The sequence below is a fragment of the Alligator sinensis genome, unplaced genomic scaffold (assembly GCF_000455745.1).
Source record: "Alligator sinensis unplaced genomic scaffold, ASM45574v1 scaffold373_1, whole genome shotgun sequence".
NCBI classification, from domain to species: domain Eukaryota; kingdom Metazoa; phylum Chordata; order Crocodylia; family Alligatoridae; genus Alligator; species Alligator sinensis.
Window position 1 is genome coordinate 24,461 of NW_005841990.1, and position 17,828 is coordinate 42,288.

A 17,828-nucleotide genomic window follows, 5' to 3' on the forward strand; every position below is an offset into this window, starting at 1 on the left:
GATCCCAGACCATTGAAATATGGAGAAATGAGCAGATCCTTGTGCATTTAGGGTGCAGACAAAAGTGACACTTTTTGCCTCATCTGACCACAGAAAGCAGTTTATAGTGTGACCAAACACAAGTGCACAGCTGCAGGCATCTTAAAAAATGACCAATCAGGTGAAAGTCTGACCCCTCGTTGGATGAGATATCAGATAAAGACCTTTCAAAATGTAGCGCCTTTTGTAACTTGTATCTGCAGAGCTCCCAGCCTGTTGCTGTTTTCAAAATGGAGGGGGGAAGGAGCAGAGGGAGCTCATTCTGGCTTTTTTTCAGCACCCCTCCCCTCTCCCAAGGTTGGGACAGTGTATTGGAGCCCCCCTGAGGTAGGCGGGCTCCAATTCACCCACTGCACCTTTCGGCACCTGCTGGGGAACCCCAGGATGAGCTCCCTCCACTGCCCTTCCCCTTTCCCGTTCTGAAAACGGTGAGCTGTGGCCATTGCTGCGGGCACCTGGCTGCAGGCTCCCAGCCCACTACTAGATTCCTGTTCCCCCCCAGAACCAACAGTTTTTTGGCTTGGTTCGGGAGGTTGTTGTAACTCCGAAGGCTTTCCAAAAATCGTTCTGATTTACAGCTGAGAGCTGCACTTCTGCCTGCACCCTTAAGGTCCAAATCTTGTTGGTCTTACTCCTCTAAGTAGCCGCATTTGAGTCCATCCGCATGACTTTTATTCACTTCAGTGAATAAAATGGGTAAGATTTGACATCAGAATCTGAGCTATTAAAGCTTGGATCTTGGAGTTGGGTATATTTTACAATGTCTGTGTACACATTGTGAGTAGGCAGTAGTACTCACCGTAAAGTTAAGCATGTGCCTTTCACTCTTGCAGGAATGGGGCCACAAAGTATAGCATAGGTGACGCATAGGGCAGGCACGGGGGGGCCATGTGCCCTCCTTGAGATCGGCCCTCATTGGCCAGGAAGCTGGGGCACAGAGGTAAGTGCCGGCCGGTGCCCCCCCTGAGATTGGCACTGCCAGGGGAGCGGGGGCGCCAAGAGAGGCGCTGCCGGCACTTATGGTTTTGTTGCCGGCACTCCTGGGGTTGGCGATCGATCTCTGAGGGACCACCCCCCAGTCGGCAATCGGCCGCTGGGGGACCTCACCCCTGCTAGTGCCTCCCCTAGACTCAGGAGGCACCAGTCGCCCATGAAGTATAGCTTGACTAAAATGGAAATAAAACACAACAGTTAACTTTTGATTTTAAAATAATGAAAAAATGTGTATAGACTAATGTGGTTTTCTAATGGGTGTATTGCATGAGATGATGTGTGGACTTCATTGAACAGAAAAATAAGGTTTTAAAACTTCATGAAGGCAGTAAGCATCACGAGGCAGTCTACACTCCCTCTATGCATGTACTTTATGAACACGTTTAATCTAGGTTTGCTGTTTGTGGTAACACTCACCCTCCTTGTCAACTCTTTGGGATTTACCCGGTGACCCAACGAGTTATTGGAATGATTTGCTACAACTTGAGCTAAAGAGCCACAGTTCTCTAGCTGGAGTTGTCACAGATTTTGCATTCCCTGTCTGTCAAGTGCAGAAGGGCACCAGCAACACAAGCTTATTAGTGGGCTATATTTGTGAAGAGATTTGCCTAAGGAAGGTGGTGTGTAGGAGAACCTGAGTAAGTGAGAGCAAGAGATCAGGTTTGGCAACTTTTTGTTTTAGATGCTTGCTTTCTGTTTCAAAGTTCACTTTTTCAGCTTAGCACATGCTTGAAGCTCTGGTGGCATCGCACCTTTTATCGTGCTTGGAAAAGACCTGATCTTGCAAGTTTTGAGCACCCACTAGGATGTGCTGAGGCCTTCCTCTATTTCCACTTGCTACAATAGGAGTTGGAGAACACTTCTTTTCAGAGGAGGTATTTGATACCTTGCAAGATGGAATTTTTTGGGCCCGAGCTGCCTCATTTCTATTAGCTAATGCAGAGCTTGAAGCAGTTCAGTCCCTCACTGGATCTAGTCCTAAAACTTGCCTATAGCTTGTACATCAGTATTTTTAGCTATGGTAGAATGGAAAGGTCACGTACTTTAGCCTTTTCTTCTTTGCTTAGTTTCAACATGGCTGCTGTCCTTTCTGTATTTTGACTGGCTAGCAGGGTATGTTAACATCTTGGGACACATCTATTTTTTTCTTTTCTTTGTATAACCTCCTCCGCAATGATATAATCTCAGTCTGCACATCCTGATGGTCACTCAGCATCCTAGCAAAACAATGGTTGGAAGTAATGGAGAAGCCTTGCAAGAGATTCAGACATACAATCGCATTACGGTGGGTATTTTTGTCCTTTTAAAACTGCAGCCACTGTCAACAAATGGACTGTTTACTTCAGTTGATATTTTGCTGCTGAAGGGGAAAGCAAATATTTACAACACGGCCCTGCTATAAATACAAGGCTAAATTCAATCCTGGGGTTGATCTACATCTCTTCTTGCCTCCCAGCCCTTGCCTCAGCTCCTCAAGTGAATTGTGCCTTGTGTTCAGTCTAGGGCCATCTGTTTCCCTGTACGCTCTCCTGCATTCTGATCGGAGTGGAAAGGTGAGTTTAAATGCATGTGATGCAGACATGATTTTTTTTTTTTTTTTTTGTGCTTGTACATAATTTTGTTTCCAGCCGAGGATCTAAGTCATTGACGTGATAAATAAAATTGTGCCCTTAGCTGTCCACTGAATGTGCTTAATAGGCAATGTGCAGGTTGGATCTTTGGTTAATTTTGATGGCTTGTGTGTGTACCTGGTCTGGCTACTATTGCTGTCACCACTTCCCTGTTGCCAAGCTTCCTGACCTGTGAGGAGTGCCATGGAATGAAAGACTTGGCTTTGTGGACCAAATCCAGCCCTCAGGCCACACTTTGAGCACATCTTTTCTAGCTGATTGTAGTTTCTCTCTACTTAAATTATGTTTGCATTACAGGTACTACTATTTTGTATGACTCGGATCATTATCTCTTCACTTATGCTCACAGGAGAGCCATGTTGCATGGGTGGATGAGCTCTTGCATGTCAATAATTCAGGTGGCAAAGACTCTTGGCCACATCAGCTTGGTTCAGAGTCAAAACAGTGACCAGAGAAAGTGATTGGTGAGAAGGTGGAATAAAGTTGGACAAAGAAGAAACAACTCTGGGGAAAAAATTGCCATGGACTTCCTTGGGACTTTTGTCAGATTGAAGGCTGAACATAAAGGGAGAAAGGATTTCAGGATCTGGCTTTGAGGAAGAACTGCCATTGATATGTCTGCCAGTAGAGCTTATAATTGAAGGGGTGCTAGTTCTCCTCTTGGCTTGTGGTGTCTGTCTTATTGTGACTCTTGTAACTCTGTGGGTGGAAACAGACGCTGGCTGATGTCTTATTTGTGCCTCCATAAAAATTTTGTGGCAGCACAAATGCTGAGCAAATAGACGCTGATACCCTTTGTTGTGCCACATAAAAAGAAATTCAGTGGCACAATAAAAAGTGGTGATAGACTGGGGCATAGGTCTTGCTGAGTGGGCAAAGTGGGAAGATCACATTGCCCCTTGTCCTTCACCATCAAGCATGGGACAAAAGGGGTGATGTGTCTTGTCAGTGCAGCAGATCAGCTGTGCTGCAGTATCATGGCGCACACAGTCTGTTTCGTCCATCAACATCTATTTCTAGCCTACCAATCTGAAGAACTGATGTTGAAAACTAAGTTGTCATCTTAGCTGAATGTTGTAAAAAAAAAAAAAAAAAAAAAAAGTTTGCCCCCCCCAGAACCAACAGTTTGGTTGTTTTTAAGGTTTGATTTTTATTTTGAATAAACAGAATTTGACTTCAAACCCCCCCCCCAGTTCTGCATGTGGCCAGATTTTTGCTTCTTGCCTGACAAATTATACACAGTTTGCTCAGTACACTACTTCTACTAATTTTGATCCTTAACTACTAGAAAGATTTGGGGATCAGTCCGTGGGTCTTGATGCATGGGAAGTTACTTGATTTTTGGTGTGTGTTTTGTTTACTTGAAGTGTTCAGGAATGCAATATTTACTGGCTACTGCCTGAACAGCCTCCCTCTTTAGGAATGGTTTGCATTTTATGAGTGTATTTTACAGCTCAGTCTCTCGTTCTGAAATCAGTTCTGCAAAGGCTGATAGGCCTAAAGTTAGTTCTGCCATCTGTTAGCTGGCTTGGGAGCAAACGTACATATGCCAATGCCTGTATGCATGTGCATATTGCACTGCTCTGTACTTCCTGTCTGTTCCTTCTTGCTCTTAGTGACAGGCAGAGGAGATAATTGTTCAGGAAGTCTTTATACTGTGGGCAGCTTAGAGATGAAGAGTTCATACGTTTCAGTATTTTCTTTGCTTGCAAGTATGATATGGAAGAGTAGAGCAGGTCATGAGAAACCCAGCACTTAGGGTATGTCTTTGGCAGGTGACCTATTGTGGCATGGAAATCTGTGAAGGGATCTAATTTTTTTTTCATTTTGGAGAAATGGATGCATTAGGAGCTTAAAGTGATTGTACTAGTATTTAAATTTTTTTGGCTTATCGTCGTTAAGTGAACCTCTGGTATTAGGCTTGTGTTAAACTTTACTGCCTTATCTCCAAGTCCAAGCCAGGCTGTGTGTACTAATGTTGTATTGCAGTCCAGAGGGCAGATAGCTTATGACAGTCTTTTTAATCTTCATTTTATTTTTATTCTTGAAGTGATGCTTATCTTTTAGGGGGCAACTAGTGGTGATAATATCTAATCACTCAGGATGACTGAAAAGGCAGTGACAGCTATGCACTACAGATTTATTTAAAATGTACCGATGCTATTAGAGTCTTGCAAAGCCAGCGAGAGAGCAGGCATCACCACGTAGGTGATGATGAGTTAAACATTCAGAAATCTTTTCTGCTGTATGACTCACAGTAAAAGAAACTGGTCATATTACTCTGGGGCCCCAGGTTTCATGTGGTATTGTAATGCTTAATAACAATTTTTTTTAAGCTAATAATTTGCTGGTGCTTATATTTGATTTTATCATTTTTCTTAAAGTAAAACAGACTCCAGGTCCTGCTTTTTAGTGTTGATCCTGGACATGAGTGCACTGGTATATCTTTATACTGTATGCACATGTTTAGATTTGAGCTTACATTGAAGGTAAAGAGACCCCAATGGAGCTAGGATTGCATCTAAAGTGCAATGAATATTTAAACGAAAATGTTACTCATTAGAGCCATTTGAAAAAGGGGTGGTGGTGGGAGGAAATAATCACAAAAATATTTCATGTAAAATTGTATTTTTTTTTCAATCAGCCTTTATTCCTAGGAGATCTTTATTCTAACCATAACTACCATATTTAACGGTATACAAGTTGAAGTTTGAAGTCCAAATATTTACCCTTAAATTTCCACTTATATACTATATCAATACTTTTAAATTTAAAAAAAATGTTTGAAAGTTCGTTCATCTTCAGCCAGACCCTGTGCGGGGTGGGAGCCACCATCTGACAGCACGGGAGCTATGGTGCCACTGCCCACCACCAGCAATACCAGGGTGCAGAGTGACAGCAGTGAGCAGTGCTTGCCAGGCAGGAGCCATTTGCAGCCCCCCGTGCTGAGCTCTGGCTGCCTGCCTGGCTGTGGCTCTCAGTCTCTGGCCACAGTGGCCAGCACTGACCTGCATTCAAAAGGTGCTGGGACAAGGTGACAGCCGAGTTCAAGTGCCTAACACCTCTCCTGGAGGTGGCTTCAGTGAGGCGGGGTCTGCTTCTACACCAGATCTATGAAAATCCTAACTTTTTTGATCAGAAATACGGGGTTGATTCATTCACCACAGACTTGTACACTGTAAAATGCAGTATATACAATGAAAAGAAATTCATTTTAAAAGGAGAGGTTAACTTTGGGGCACTGATTACTTGAATGATTGAGTCCCTGTCCTTATTTGAGTTATTTTTAATAATCCTAAGCAAATGCAAACTGACCTGACCTCAATCTGGAAATTAAACACTTTCAGCTACTTGAATGTTCATGTAGCTTTATTTTTTCCTAAGATGGCCAAGTTCTTTGAGACTACTCATCAGGGTCTGCTTTCATCTAGGAGGTTGTAAAAATACAACTATGGAACTTCATTGACTTTCCTTACTTTCATAATTTTACCAGTTCCTCCTTGATGATTTATTTGCTCAGTCTTGCTTTTATTGAAATCGGTGGAATTTTGCCATTGATTTTCAATGGAAGAAAGATCTAGCTCCTAATAGCTAAACTTAATGTGTGGTAGTAGCTTTTTATGACAGTGATACATCATTAAAATAACAAAATAAAAACCATTTGGATATTCTCAGCGACCTGGCATAGTATGGCAACTTCTTTATTTTATTTTGTGTCAGCTAGCTATTGAACATTTTTATATCTGGCCTAGAGAGTAATTAGATTATCATTAGCTTTCTGAGAACAGCATGTTTTCCCCAATAATACTTGCTCTCTGTTTCTAAACATTTTTTTTTTAAATTCAGTGCAGTGGAATCCTTTTTCTGCCCATGGTAATATTAATTTTGAGACATTTCTGTAATTTGCAGTTTTCTTGGGGTGACGATTCTTGTTGGAGTCATAGCCAAACACTGTGGTGGTGTTTGTTGTAAGTTGTATTAGTTTGGAATTATTAAGCCCTGGAAATGTGAGGTGTGATTTCCTGGTCAGGTAAGTGCAAGTTATGAATGAAACGCCTTAGTATTCATCTTAATAATGATGAATGGCACTTTCATAATGCTGGTGGCACTTAATTTACACTGGAATTTTTAGGAGCAAGAAGCAATTAATGTTATTAATTTAAAAGACTAAACAATGTTGTAGTCTACAGTGTTATAAAGGCCTCTTTAAGAATTCTTGATACATGGCAAGTAACACTTAATATTACATTTTAAAGACAGGCCATTAGATGCAACTACTACCTAGTACCTTCATCGCACATGTACATGCACACACACGCACCCTTCCCCTGCCCACCTCAAAACCTGTCTGTCTTAAGCTCAATACTCACTTTGTTGACTTTTTGAAGCTAGTTTAGCAATGGCCAAAAGTATCTGGAGCAAAAATGGGTTGCTTAGCAACATGCTTGGGTCTAGGAGTGTTGGAGAATGGGTCAGTGATTAACAATTATGTACAATCAAGGTTAAAAATGCAGGGCCGTCCGCACCATTACTGCCCTGACAACTAGAATATTTCAGCATTACGGTGCCACAATTTATGGTGGGTGTTAGCAAATTTATAGCAGTTTGTAGTTTTGACCTAGCGGACATGATTATTTAGGAGCTTAGTTTTATGAAATAAAGTGAATGCTATTTTCAAATCGGTAAATTACCAAAAAGGATCAAATAACTGTCTGCTGAGTGATACAAGAGCGATCTATATTTTTAATACGTTTCTTCTCAAGTCCTTGATCCTTCAAATGTTTATAAAAATACCCAACTGCTATGAATGGTCTGTGCAAGAGAGTAAAAACTTTCTATCATTAAGGGTTTGCAGAATCGGGCACTAAACAAGAAGTGGAAGGAATACACATCTTTTACTTAGGCACCTAAATTAATATAAGCTTGTTATTCAACCAAACGAGACAATGCAGTGTGAATTTGATGGATCTGTTTTCGGAGCCTGATTTTTGCCAACAAACAGATTTTCTTTAGTTCTTTGCAATTCTTCTTCTGTAACTGAAACTGTCTGTGGCAATTTTTCTTTTTTGTAGTCATTTTTCTTCCTTCTTCCTTCCCAGAGTAGAGAAGAAGACTCTCTTTTTTAATGATTCCTCTGAATGAAAGCTGTAGTACTTATTCTTTCTGCTGGTACCCACAGTAGAGGCATACATCCTTAAAATGGACCTGCATCTCTTAGACATTTTTTTTATAATTCTGGCAAAGCAGTGTTTATTTCATTGCCAAGAATAATGTATTTTAATCACGTAATCAATTTTTAAAGATCTTTACCTATTTGCATTTTTGTTTAATTAACCCTCCCCCTCATTGTCATGCCAAATTTCTGAGGTAAGAATCAACTGCACGTTCTTGTGGCAGGTCAAATGAACTATTTATGGGAGTCTTAATTGGAGGTGATTTATATCCCTAAGCACTAGTGTTTTATCATTGTCTGAAATAGTCATGGGCAAGTGGGCGGTGCTTTTTCTTCAGTCAACTTGACCCTTATCTCTACTCCAGCCTAGCAAGATTCTTAATCACACTTTTTTTTTTTTTTTTAATGCTTCTGTCTGGTATGATTGAGCACTCTACTCATCAGCCATCATTGGTTAAAGAGCACACCAGCTCAAATATCTCCTTTTATGAGAATAGGAGTTATGGTCCTTTAAAAATAGTTCCCTTTTCTATTTCAGTTAAATATTAATATTTATAATACCTACTGTGGTTTTTCTACTTATCGTGCACTGGGCAACATGGTAGAGTGTGTGTAGATTTACAGGCACCTCCAGTAGCACACAGCAGTTATTTGTATGTACAGAGTAGTGCTGCACACAATGTTTTTTTTTCAGGCTCATAGTACAGGAAATAAAGACCGCGTTATTTGGTTAAATCTATGGGAAAAATATAGGTAGGTGGAATGTAATTACTTAACTCCGGTATCCCTGCCAGATTTAACAGCTCCATGTATTGCAAGAAGTGCAAAAAGATTTTTATTGAACACATACTCAGGAGTGAAATGGCTGCTTGAGCTGTTCAGCAGTTCCTCCTGTTGGGTTGCTGGAGCATTAATTCAGTGTGGAGTCAGAGCATTGTCTTCTGAACTGCCAATATTGCCTCTTGAAGAACTTTTTAGTGTTTTCTCAGTGTGTGGTGACTAGACCCAACCCCGGCTAACTTTCAGTGATTTGAGGCATGCAACTAGTGAGGATGGAGAAAGTGAGACTGATGGCAGGGAACTCTCATGTCTACTCAGGAAAGTAGAACTGGATGAACAGCAGCTTTTTTGCTTAAGATATTTCTGATCCCGTATTTCATTAATTTCTTTTCATGTTGAAAGGTCCCATATATTCCATTTTTTAAAAATGTTTTATTGTTATACATAACGTATTTAGCCCAGTTTGGGCTGGATTGAAAATAGTGCTCTCAGGCATGTTAAAGATAAAATGGGCATTCATTTTAAACAGCTGCAGGGCTGCAATACAAGTTGAATAAAAGCAGCAACATTCCAGATGTAGGTTTTTCCTTCTCTAACTTGGTGGCACAAATTCTTGTGGTACAAGTTCTATAACCTAGCTTATCGTTCTGATGATGATTTGTATTGCAGTAATGTCCAGGAGGCTCGGTCATAGATGTAGGCCCCTGTTGTGCTTGGCACTACATACACAGAACTGTAAGGTGGTCACAATCCTAAAGAGATAGTAGTCTAATTGAAGAGTGGGATAGTAAGGAAACTGTGGGAACTAACCTGTTTTGGTTGTCATAGGGCCACATGGCTTTTCACATATATATATGTGTGTGCTTAACTCTCCTGCTTTTTGCATTAATTCTGTGTTGGGTAATTACTTGGCACAGCAGAATGAGGTCTGGATTCTCTAGAATGAAGTGGGATCTTGCAGGTCCAAGTTGGTAGTGGTAGTAGCAACATGTGTACAGTGAAAAGTTATGCAGTAACTGGGTGGGTTAAGACTACGGGCAAAACCCCACAGACTCCTGCATGTGAGTACATGCAGAACTTGCATGAGCAGAACTGGTGATCCCCATGGGGGTAGCTGCACAAGTATATTTACAGGCATAACTGTTTAGAAGATTGGGCCCTAACAACCTTCACTCAGAAACCTTGGCTGTGTCCGTCTTGGTAAGTGTGTGTAGTCAGTTCTCACACAGTTACTGAATTCACTGGAAATGCAGGGGTAGAAGAGAATCCAGAATTCTCTATTACATTTTCTATTAGATTTGTATATAACAACAATCTGATGTTACTATATACAAGATTGATAATCTAATCATTCCTTTCCTTGCACAGCAGGGATAGCAACAGCTTGTTGCTATTTATGTAGGCAGCGTAAAACAATAACCTCTTTAAACCCCACGTATGAACATAAAACCTAACAGCCAGTACTGAGTAATGGAGACCAAAGAAAAACAGCAGAGGAAAAATATAACTGAAACAAACAAATGCATTATTGCTTGAAGTAGTTGCCCTATTCACTATTTTATCACCTTGCGCTGTGGTACCAATGTAATCTTCTTAGCTTGTATCTTCTGATGCTTAATTAACATTAAATATATTCAACAAAGACATAAGGGCTTGTGTTGAATTTTTATGTGTCTCTAGTAGCAAATGTCCCATCTGTCACTCTAACCTCTGTGATCTTCTTTGCTAGTGACTTTGTATTGTACTGTAACTCCCTCTCCTACAAGTTGCAGTGTTGCCTACCACTGTTTCATTATATAATTGTCCCTTCATCAGCCAAGGAGCTTCACAAAGTTCAGCAGTTTTTTTTTTTTTTTTTTTTGTTTTTGTTTTTTGTTGTTGTTGTTAGTGTCGCCTCCTGCTACTGTTCAGGTTGGGGAATCCAGATTGCCTGGCTGAGCGTGCCAGTTTTCCTGCTGGTACAATATACTGTGGCTACCTGACAACTACCTGATTGTCACTCTGCCCCCTGCATGGGGATGCCTTATGGTCGGGTATTTTAGTTTTTGAGCTTGGGCAGAAACATTAGGAGCCACTAGTGTTGGGCTCTGTGTTTTTGTTTTGTTTTTTTCTCTTCCCAATGACGTGTGTTATGCAGCATCCTCTTATATAGTGTGGTATCTCCTCCGCAAAAAACCGCCTCTACTAGCATGGATCAGTGGTTTTCGAACTGTCTAAAGTCACGGAACCCTTTAAACTGCTTCTCCTGCTGTGGAATCCCTGCCTATACCCTAAGGACTGATGCAGTCGGGTGACTCCTAGCCTGTTCTGCCGTTACTCCCAATCTCTTTGTGGAACCTCTGATAACATACTGCGGAGTTCTGCAGAACAAAGCTTGAAAAACCACTGGCTTGGATAATATGGACTAGCTCATATAAAAGCTTCCCCTGAATATAATATTTTTATGAATCCATGATTTTTTTTCCATTACTTGTCAGCCTTTTGGAAATACAGTAGGTTGCTAAGTGTTCTTTCCTTCCCTGAGTCGCATTCGAATGCTAATCATAAACCAGAGCTTTGAGCCCAAATCTCTCTTCTCATGGGGAAAAAATTGCCCTCAAATGGGCATGTCCATATGCTACAAAAGCAGCATATTCTGACAGTGACTTATGTCAAATATATGTAATATTTTGACACTGGCCCTATGCAGGGGTCCTCCGTGGAGATTCATCTTTATGTGCTTTGCAAGTTGTCATTGTCGGGTGAGGAGGGGATGTGCAACCCCTATCCCTTGACTTTCAGGTTCCGACACAGAAAGCCTGAAAAAATAGCTTTTCTGGGGAGTTTGGAAATATGCCAGAGATGATGATACCAAAAGCTTAGTCCTGTGGTCTGTACTGGTAAAAAAACAAGCAAACCAACAAACAAACAAACAAACCCAAAACTGACAACCTGTAGTAACAAAAAAAACCAAACCAAAACAAAAAAAAAAGACATTTGCAGATGTTCTGTGGTACAGTTCAGTAAAGGAAATGTATGCCTTTAGCTTTTTCTTTTAACTCCAGATATCCTATTTTAAAATATAGAGGGTGATTAAATTAAAACTTAGATGTTAGTTTTAAATTTTTTATTTTTAAGCTTCCATTTCAGTTTTAAGGAGGTTTTAAAAAAATCTTAATTGTATTATAATTTGGTTTGTCAAAGAATAATTGCTAGGAATGAGGTAGGAAACTAATTTAAATACAGCACGTGTAGTGGAGAATCCAATTTTCAGAAATCAGTAGAAATGTAATTGGAGTCATTAGTGTTGGCTTCAGTAATTAAGAGTCAAGTTTTTGCTGATTTAGTCTTGGAAAGCTAATTGGTGATGAAGGAAGTGGAGAAAATGATCTTTCACTTGCTGTGAGATTGGTAGGTTTCTAGACCTGCAGCGCATGGCATAGGCATTGTGCAAAATTGTTTGCAGGAATATCTCCCTAGGATTCTGTATCTTTTGTTCCTATCTGAATTTCTAAATCCATTTTCTTTTTCATTTCTTAACCACAAAGAACATGAAGCAACAAGTTCTTGGGTGCTTGATGGATTCTTTTGCCCCAGTAGACTTTACACATAAGACGTGATTAACCAGTTAATCATGTCTTAACTTTAAACCTGGCCATATGTTCATGCAGTTAATGACACAATAAAACAGTGAACCGCAAAGTTATTACATAAAATATGTGTAAAAACTTGTTGACTGGTTCCCATCACACCTTAAATTGAATGTGTGGCTAGGCCAATCAGCTGGTGGACCAGAGCTGCTCAAGGGTGGCATGGAGCCAAGTCTGGAAGTTTCGATCCTCTGATTGCTGCTCTCAGTCGCAGGGGTGCATTGGAGCCCTTGACTCTGCACCCCAAGGTTGGGGGTGCCAATCTGCTTACTGCTGCTCCCAGCCTCAGGGGTGTACCCAAGGCAAAGGCCCTGATGATTGATTGATTGATTTTTTTTCCTCTCTCCCTCTCCAAGCTGGGTGTGCTGCTCAGCTGACTGCCACTCCCAGCCTTCAGGGTTCACCAGAGCTCTTGACCCTGATGTGCTCCTGAGGCTGCCAGCACCGATCAGCTGGCTGGTGCTCCAAGCCAAGCGCATCAGGCACTACATGCAGGAGGTGCTCAGGATCATGTTCTCAAGCTCCCCCTGCACCATGGTAGTGCCTCCTGTCGTGCACGGGTAGCATGGCAGGAGGTGCGATTTGTTGGGATCACAGCTCGGATCCTACTGTCCCTTTTCATGGAACTTCTGACAAGGGCCTTTTTGCCAGCTGTTAGGCAGCACAGGAGGAATGTAACATGCCCTGCCCTGGTGAACAGCAATGATACAGCAGGGTGGCAGGCTAGGTGAAGAGCTGGTTCTGCTAGTTCTGTACTGTCTCTGCAGTAATCTACTTATGAGGGCTGGGTTGGGAAATTCAAGAAGATACCTTTGATTCAGCAGTTTCACACTGCAGAAGCTATTGAAATGATGCTGAGGCTAGGGCTATGTTTTCAGTCTTCCCTAGACGAAAATGGCCCCTGGCAGCTCCTGAATAGTGCCGCACCAGCACAGGAGTGAATTTGTTTCAAATTTATAATAGCAAATTGCCTTTGAATTTATCCATAAACTGTATCCATGAAACAGATCACTGACTGTGAAACGATGCATGCTAGTCTTTTTGGATATAATTATCTTCCAAAAGCTAGGATGTTGTTTGTCTGTTATCACTGCAATTTAACCAAGACATTAAGTATTCTTTTGTTGTATGAAGACAAGTCAGCATATCAGGGTCTGTCTACCCACCAAGTGTAGTGCCATGCAGAGATACCCGAGTTCTGTCTGAGCTAGCTGGGTACCAAGAGCAGTGCAACTCCATTAATGCAGTGCTTTGCCTGGGCTAGCCTGCCCTGCTTTCTGCACAGACATAAGGAATGCTTCACTCTTGCAGCTGTTCTGCTTCTGGTTCAGAGCTAGCTTGCATTTCTGCGTTCCTCTGCATTCTGCTGTATACAACTACCTGGAAAGGCTAGCATGCCCGTGAAACATTGGGCCTGTTTTATTTGATGATAATTCTGTCTTTGTGCCTGTTTTTCCAAAGCTGTGGAAGGCCTTGTGTAATTAGCATTCTTTTGTTTTTCATGAAGGCCCAGCAAATCACATCCTCTGCCCCCTGTAGTGATCATTGGCTTCAGGGAAGACAGTCAGGCATGAATGAGAAGAACTAAACAAGATTTACTAAGGAATGTAGGAAATATTCTGTACTTAGAGAGACTAAAGAAGGGACCATCTCCTGACTATGGATTTAGTTAGGGACCATCTCCTTGGTTAGGGACCATCTCTGGATTACAGCTGCTCTCACTGTAGCCCCATAGTGTTAAAATAGACTTGATGTTTATTCTCGAGTTACCTTCTACAAACCATCCTAGTTGTGCTGCATTTGTTTTTCTGTAAATTCATTTTACTTGGCACTGGTTGGAAGCCATGATCCAGTGCGGAGGTTAAAAACGGGGTGTTTTAACCTTGGTCATGCCTTTTTTTGGAAGTGAATACAAGCTGTTGGAGTATAATGCTTTTAATCAGGACAGCTCTCCTGTGAAGTTGCAGATATCCCCACCTTGCCTTGCAGCTATGTTTCTGCAGCGTCTTCCTGCAGGAGAAGGGTCCTAGAGGAAGGGACCTCCAGAGGTCTAGTCCAACCCCTCTATCTGAAGTAACTTTAGTCTTCCTGGGCCTGATCTAATTCTGGTTGGATGCATAGGATTCTGAGCTTTTCCTGAGAGGCACTTTGAGTACTCCTCACTCTCCCCTACAGCAGAGGGTGTTTGACACCTCAAGGAATGTTTACACGACCTCTGTGCCAAGGCCAGAAGTTTTGCTGTGAAGGATGCCCTACCCTTTTATTCCCACTACCAATGCCAACTTGGGGAATTAAGTTACAGTAGCCACCTTCAATCAGCCCTGTATGCATTCCCAAAGCTGCTCCCAGGCCCTTTATTGTGGGTGTGCTTGCTGGCACACACATGGTATGGCTATAAGGTGGCTCAGTTGCCTGAGATCCAGGATTTGGGGCCTGCAGAGTTGGCCAGGTGCACTCTCTAAGACGGGTTCTTAGACCCCTAATCACTCTGGCCATGTCTATAAGTAATGCCGGGGGAAAAAACCAGTATGACCACTCTGACTACTTCTGTATTAATCACCATGTGCAGCTAGTGCCCAAGGCAAAGCCTAGTGCCTGCCCCAAGATGGTATATTGAAAATAAAATACATTGTAGTTCTTGATCATGTTTTCAACGCCAGAAAATCTTTGGATGGTTGGAACAAATTTGGCTATTAAGCATTCACAGAAAAAAAATCACTGACTACCATCTTGTTCTGATTATGTGTCTACCTTTTGCCTCCAAAAGCCTGTAAAATTTTGCACTCAACTTATGTGCAAGGTTGACATATAATTAGGCCCCTGCAGTCTTGACTTTTGTACCTGTGGTATTTTTATTCATGCAATGAAGATACCAGACCAGAATTATTTTCAGTGGAGTTTTTATTTTAGTATTGTTAATGCATTTAACCCTTTCCTTGGTTATTTGGATTCAAACCGGAAAATGTGGTGTTGACTTGTGTGTGGTGTTAACGTGACTGGAACAGTATGGTAGGCTGGTAGTGAAGTGTTTAATTTTTTTGGGTGGGAGAGCATTTTATCTTTGCTTAGTTATCAGCTTTATTTTTAAAGGTATTTGTTAACAAAACATCTGCTGATAAACTTTTTCAGACCCAGGGGAAGGTCTTCAACTTGCTGAGCTACTTACTTGTTCCTGCCTGACGGAGGCAAGGTTTCTATCCAGAAAAATGGGATATATTTGGGTTACTGCGGACCCCTTAGGATGCTTTTTTGCTGATGGATTTTGCATTGGGCTGGTTAGCCCCTGCATGTGTATGCTATGTGAGGGGAGTGAGAAGGGTGCACTGAGAGATCTTCTCATGTAATTCCTCCTTTCCCCCTCCTGCTCCAGCTTTGTTCTTGTAACACTTCCATAGATGAGGCAGGTTTAAATGGCTGATTTACTTGGTCACTTACCAGTGGGCCAGGCCTTCTGATGAATTGGGACCAGTTGCTGAAGGGAGACCTCTGGGGAAGCTTCTGTGGGTTGGCAGCCTGAGAAACTGCTAGGATCCTGTGGGAGTCGGGCAGGATGTGGCATTTCTCTCAGAGCAGCACAATAGCAAGTGAGAGAATTGATCTGACCCTTCATTTCATGTGGCTTTTCACCTTTAAAATGGAGATGGAATTTTCAATAGCCCGTAGCATGGTGAACAGCTACAAACTGGAAATGGCTCTCGTTTGGAAAAGGATCTAAATTCAGAACCTTGCATGTGATGCAGATGTTTGCATTTAACAGAGATGAGCAACTCTGCCTTTAAAAGTGCGTTTTGTATCTTTGCAAAAGAACCTTCCTCCAGTTTCCATGGTAAGTGCTCCTTCATAATTGAATAACAGTCAGAAATAGTTACATAAAACACAAGCAGAATGCCAGACCTGAACTGAAGACTGCTCCTGTCAGCACTATATTTATGTACTTTTGCTCTCTACTTACAGTAAAATCCATTGGTGGCACCAAGAGACTTGGCAGCGCAGTGTTTTAATGCATTAGATAACCAGAGGGGCATGGCTGAGTAAAATGGACCTTGGTGGTCTCTTAGCACAGACCTCCCCCCTTTTCTCTCACTCCCCCGACTTACTTGCAAGCAATAAATGTTTGTGCATGCTGCTCCCGAGTTTAGGTGAATTAAGCTAAACTGCCTAAACCTGAGTCAGGTCCTGCAAATGTTTGTTCACACCCATCATGTTTTCCAGTACAAGGCAGGGGTCCCTGAAACCTTAACATGATGGTCTCAGTTAGAAGAGAGAGATTTCATAGATTTCATAGACATCAGGGCTGGAAGGGACCTCGGAAGATCATCGAGTCCAGCCCCCCGCCCAAAGGGCAGGAAGTCAGCTGGGGTCATAGGATCCCAGCAAGATAAGCATCCAGTTTCATCTTGAGGGTGTTCAATGAAGGCGCTTGAACCACCTCCGGTGGCAGGCTGTTCCAGACCTTGGGGGCTCGGACAGTAAAGAAGTTCTTCCTTATGTCCAGCCTGAAACGATCTTGAAGTAGTTTGTGACCATTCGACCTCGTCATCCCTTGGGGCGCTCTGGTGAACAAACGTTCCCCCAGATACTGGTGGTCACCCCTGATAAACTTGTAGGTGGCCATCAGATCACCCCTGAGCCTGCGCTTTTTCAGGCTAAAGAGCCCCAGGGCTCTCAGCCTGTCATCGTAGGGTCTGCTTCCCTGACCTCTGATCATGCGCGTGGCTCTTCTCTGGACTTTCTCAAGCTTCTCCACATCCTTTTTGAATTGTGGAGCCCAAAACTGGACACAGTACTCCAGCTGCGGCCTCACTAAGGCCGAGTACAGGGGGAGAATGACATCCCGGGATTTGCTTGAGAAGCATCTATGGATGCAAGCCAGCGTTTTGGTCGCTTTACTAGCCGCCGCATCGCATTGCAGGCTCATGTTCATCTTGTGGTCAATGATGACCCCCAAGTCTCTTTCTTCCATAGTGCTAGCCAACATAGCACTGCCGAGCCTATAAGGATGCTGTGGGTTTTTTTTCCCAAGGTGGAGAACCTTGCATTTATCGGCGTTGAACACCATCAGATTCTTGTTCGCCAACTTGCTGAGCCTGTCCAGGTCAGCCTGGATAACCTGCCTGTCCTATCCAGGCAGATGGTGGGCCCAGCTGGAAATGTAATAAGTGACAGTGAGCTGTGTTAGTTTGGACCTGCCACTGTGACCATCCCATTCTCCTGCCCTTATCCCGCAAAGGCCTTGGCCCAGGTTTCTGATATCAAGTGCTGGCACATGGATTTCATGGGAGTTGCAGATCCTTGATGTTTCTCATTTTTATCACTGCTAATTGCGATATTTATCATTGCTAGTTGCAATATAAAACTGGTGAAATGGGAGTGTGCAAAGACCTATATCCACATGGGCCCATAATTTTGATGTGACTGGAGATGTATATAATATGCATACTAGGTTTTAAATTAACAGTCCCAAGGAAATTCATCATTCAGGCTGTTTTTTCCTTCAGCTTGCCCAGAGCATTTAGCTATTGCACCACATATGGCATATACGATTACCCACTGTTCTGAGACCCGTCTGGTACTAGCAGGAAT

General features: G+C 42.3%; 1 protein-coding gene across 1 annotated transcript in view; it reads left to right on the plus strand.

The window, feature by feature from the left end:
- Window positions 1–17,828, plus strand: part of TIAM1 (T cell lymphoma invasion and metastasis 1) — a 229,510-nt gene that overhangs the window by 869 nt on the left and 210,813 nt on the right. The window contains exon 2 of the mRNA XM_025201339.1: window positions 2,221–2,317. The gene's annotated coding sequence lies outside the window, so the exon portion shown is untranslated. The remainder of the gene's footprint in view (window positions 1–2,220; window positions 2,318–17,828) is intronic.